Source organism: Helianthus annuus, chromosome 10 (genome assembly GCF_002127325.2).
Source record: "Helianthus annuus cultivar XRQ/B chromosome 10, HanXRQr2.0-SUNRISE, whole genome shotgun sequence".
NCBI classification, from domain to species: Eukaryota; Viridiplantae; Streptophyta; class Magnoliopsida; order Asterales; family Asteraceae; genus Helianthus; species Helianthus annuus.
In genome coordinates this window covers 172,454,855-172,459,903 of record NC_035442.2, presented here as the reverse complement: position 1 = coordinate 172,459,903, position 5,049 = coordinate 172,454,855, and the positions used below count along the sequence as shown (strand labels likewise).

The 5,049-nt window shown below is 35.2% G+C and overlaps 1 long non-coding RNA gene across 1 annotated transcript; it reads left to right on the top strand.

Moving 5' to 3' along the window:
• The first annotated feature begins 867 nt into the window (after positions 1-867).
• Positions 868-3,928, top strand: LOC110886665. Its single transcript, XR_004869950.1, has 2 exons — positions 868-1,035; positions 2,520-3,928. It is a non-coding gene; the product is annotated as an uncharacterized LOC110886665 (long non-coding RNA).
• The last annotated feature ends 1,121 nt before the right edge of the window (positions 3,929-5,049 follow it).

Below are 5,049 nucleotides of genomic sequence, written 5' to 3'. Positions count from 1 at the left end.
AAATTTGTTTTAAGGGACCCGTGTTCAACACGATCCTCAGCTGTGAACAGTGTTTCTGTTCGGAATTTTGTTCTTGTTTTTACTTTTACTTTCTATTCTAATTGTAATTTATTTTCAATTCATTTCTGTATTTGTTCAGTAATCAAGTTAATAAAAGAATTTATTTATTTTGCACGAACGGATTCCTACAGATCTCTCTCATCTTGATCATCGGGCAGGGATCACTTGGTCCATCTTCAACCTCTTCATCATGTATTTTTCTTCGATCTTAGTTATGTCTTCGAGACTACTTTTGTGTTGTACACGATCCAACACGTCCAAGTGATCTTTTAAACATATACACATCTCCAACGATGGGTGAGTTAGTTGTGTTCTTTGTATCGATAAAATCCTACCACTAGAACAATAAGCTGATATTGAAGCTACTGTAAAAGCTTGAACGCTTAATAGACCATGGGTCATAACGACCATGATCTGGAAATTGGATTCCTTTTTCATTCCACCAAATATCAAAGTTTTCATATATTACTCGGTGGTCATACCAGTAACAAAATCCAAGCTTCTATACCTCCCTAGCTCACTACTTGGGCTGTTACCCATTTGTTTTTTACCCATTTGGTTTCTCATGGTGTTAATAAATTAAGTTTAAGGTTACCCTGTAACACCCCAAAAACTCGAATTATTCAGTTACTAGTATATACCACGTTTAAAATAAGGAAATGAAATAACTAGGTTATTAAACCTAGTTATATGCTTGGTTAAAACAAATAAGGATAGGAAATTAAGTTAATTATGAACAAATGACAAACTTGAGGGGTTGATTTGGAAAAGATGGAAAGATGAAATATAAAATAAAAATAAAAACTCAAAAACACACACTGAGTGTGTTTGGGGGTGCGTACGATCGCACGGGAGAAGAGGCAGAAAGGGGCACAAACCCTAATTCAAGATAAACCTTCAAATTGAAAGGGGAAACTGGCTCTAATCGGATGCATGGACCTAGATTCTTAATCATCTAGACTTTCTACACATGAGGTAAGTTGTAGAAGTTAATTTTATGATTTGGTATGAAGTGAGACTATGATCAAACTACGAAATTGTATGAAATTGTGAATGTAGAGGTGTTAAAATCACCATTTAGGTTATGTTTTATGAATAAGTTCAAGTAATTTGGTGATTCAAGGTGAAACCCATAATGGTGAGTGAAGGTGGCGACTTGGGTGTTCTACCCATGTCCAAATCCTTGTTTGATGTACTTGTTCCTAGCTTGAATCTATGTTAGTTGATGTCAATTGATGATAATAATTACTAGGGTGCTTAGACTTGGTGAAAATCCTAGTGAAAACTACAAGTTTTAAAGGGTTAAGAACCATCTTGACATGTTAAAGAATCATGTGTTAAATGGTTGCACATTAAGTGTTTGATAAAATGCCTACATGAAACTTGAATTGATTCAAGTTTGTGTTAAAAAAATTAGTAAATTCGTCACTTTTGACAGCCTTAGATAGTCATCTTGTAAATGCCGTATCTCATTCGTTATTAGGAGTTAGACAACGAGCCTTATATCGTTGAAAAGGTCGTTTCGCATATTACATTTCATATTTGGTCATAAGAGGCTGGTTATGAGATTTAGTGGGTCAAAACAGCATGTAAAGTTAGTAAATTCGTCACTTTTGACAGCCTTAGATAGTCATCTTGTAAATGCCGTATCTCCTTCGTTATTAGGAGTTAGACAACGAGCCTTATATCGTTGAAAAGGTCGTTTCGCATATTACATTTCATATTTGGTCATAAGAGGCTAGTTATGAGATTTAGTGGGTCAAAACAGCATGAAAAGTTAGTAAATTCGTCACTTTTGACAGCCTTAGATAGTCATCTTGTAAATGTCATATCTCCTTCGTTATTAGGAGTTAGACAACGAGCCTTATATCGTTGAAAATTTCGTTTCGCATATTACATTTCATATTTGGTCATAAGAGGCTGGTTATGAGATTTAGTGGGTCAAAACAGCATGAAAAGTTAGTAAATTCGTTTTGACAGCAAGCTGTTTACACATAATTTAGTTTCTGACCTGATCTTTCAAAAATCGTATAAAATCATAGAAAAATCGTATGGAGGTGTTCTTTATATGCTTGGAAAGATATTTAAATGAAGCACAATTCTTATTTGAAAGTCGAAGTCAGATTATGTGATTAAAAAGGGGGAAAGGGACCCCGAACAGCTGCTGCGTGAAAAATGCAGCAATGAAAATAATGTGTTTTATGAACTTAAAAATATGATTTTCTAGTTACCAATTTACTAAACACTAAATATTGCTTCGGGTTTACAGTTGTTAAGGTGTGTTTAAAGTGTTTGTATGTAATAGTTGAAAGATATACTTATCTATAAGTGGTGTGACTTCTAAAAGTCAAGCTGACCCAAAACTAGTATCTTGATAAATGTGGTAATAAAATCCATAAAGTCTAGTTTTTATGATATTAGATGGCTAAACTAATCATCTTATGGATATGATGTAATAGCTCGACTCTTGACAAGCTATATGGGATCTTGGAGAAGAATGGGTTAAACGGGTCAAGTACGCAAAGAAGCTTTAATGGACACAAAGTAAGTAAGCTTACATCTTTTGTAGAATATGAATTTGTTTTTATGAACTATAAATATGATAAAATCGAAATGTGGTTTCCGACGCGATATGGTACATGTCGGAATAGATATAATCGATAAAAACCATGATTAATAGTAAAAAGGGCAAATTGGTAATTTAGTCATGAATGACTAAGTTTTAATGAGTTTTCGTTAAGGTTACCTTATAGTGTAACTAATAAAAGAAATAGCGGGGTAAAATCCGAAATGAGTCGTATGCGTGAATTTGAAATTAAAATATTTTGTAAACATCAATATTTGGTCAGTTAGACCACACGGGCCAAATGGTAGTAATAATACCATTTGACAAATTCGACTAATGTTTGGTTGGCAAGTCACTTGTTCATAGGAACGAATAGCAATTTGGATAATTGTGTCGCCATAAAGTTTCGGCTAATAAAGCGAGGTATAAAAACGGGTCTATGCGTTGACTCGAGCCAGGTACGCGACGAAACGTTTTGTTGTTGTTAATTGTTAATACGTAAATCTTATATATTGATGATATATGAAAGTTCGAGATGTAAAAATGTTTGATTTGTCTATAATAAGGATTTATGATAGACAAATCAACGGGTTGAGCAATAATAGGTGCAAACCGGGTAAATGGGTGCACAATTCCATAAGTGCTAAGCCCGGGGTTACGGGTAAAGAAACATTAAACACACAAGCCGGTAGTCGAAGCGAGAATGCGAGTAGATTAAAGGATTTGGGGACGGGTTGTCAAATTGAGTATTAAGTCCCATGCATAGGAATGTGATTGAAATAGGATTTATTGCTTATTAGCGAACTAACCTCGTGTATGTGTTTATACAGTTTAAATCAGTTGAAGTAATAAGTTACTAAACCATTGTCTTGAGTATGAAATGAGAATGCAGGTATTCTTTTAACGTCGTTATCAGGGTTAAAGAATTTGGAATGCACGAATGTACACGGAAAGCTTATTCGTGGGGATTAGTATGGGAAGAAGGAACGCGGACTGGCTATTGATTACGTAGGTCTAGTTTAGGAATGATGTCATTGTATCTAACCGATGTATATGTATGTGGTGAATGCAGGTGGCGTGGACTTAGCATCATTACGAAGAAAAGAAGGTTTGAAGATCGAGTCAAGAGCGAGGGTTGTACGGGAAGGACCAGTCATATAATTTGACAAAAAAAAATATAGGTCTTGAAGTATTAATATAATGGGAAGTGGTAAATTCCTTTTTAATGAGTGTATGAATTTTTTTCTTGGAACCTTCCTGTAAGTATTATGTCCAGTAAAGAACGAAATTTTTGGGCTCTTATTTTCCGCTGTGTCGTATTTTAAGTTATTACACGTTAGTCTTACAGGGAATTGTTCTTATTACGAACGGGTCATGCCCGAATTTTGTTAAATAATAGTATGATAATAGTCATTTTCGGAATATGAAATTTGGGCGTTACAAGTTGGTATCAGAGCCCTGGTTTGAGGGAAATCAAGTAGAAGGAGGTGAATACTTGAACTCAAACCTGTGTGCTCTTGTGACAAGGAACCCGTACAATCCAAGACTCGATCAAGGCCTAAAGTTAAAAGCGAATGTAAGTATGTATTAAATTATGTATTTGAAGGAAACTAGTAGTATGTTATGTGAAGGGTAAGCGCAATTGCTTCGAAGGGATGATCTGTGAATGTGGTCTAGGACCAGCACCAAGGCATGTAATAAGACATATTGACCCGGGTACGTAAATTTAGCATATGGGTGCCTGTAATGGTAAAATTTATCAAATGAAGGAAAAATTTTAATGAAATATAATAATAGGATGGAAACGAAGTTATGAAAATGTTACACGTGTCGAAACCTAATTCTTCGGGCATAAGGTGACGATTACACGAAGACACGAAACTAGTATGTGGATTGTGTACCTGGCCAGTACTCAAGAGCATATGACGTTCGTGAGACCGTGATAATTGTTGCAGGTATGTCTGTTAGAATTAGGTAGTAGGTAGACGTGAGGGTGAAGAGAAAAGTAAGACTTTCAGGGATTTGAAAGTATGGATGATATGTCAGAATCCGCGAGACGGATTCAAATCATGAAAGGAATGAAAGTATGAATGATATGTTAGAATCCGCGAGACGGATTCGAAACATGAAAGGAATGAAAGTATGAATGATATGTTAGAATCCGCGAGACGGATTCGAAACATGAAAGGAATGAAAGTATGAATGATATGCTAGAATCCGCGAGACGGATTCGAATCATGAAAGGAATGAAAGTATGAATGATATGTTAGAATCCGCGAGACGGATTCGAAACATGAAAGGAATGAAAGTATGAATGATATGTTAGAATCCGCTAGACGGATTCGAAACATGAAAGGAATGAAAGTATGAATGATATGTTAGAATCTGCGAGACGGATTCAAAACATAGAAAGGAACTATTAA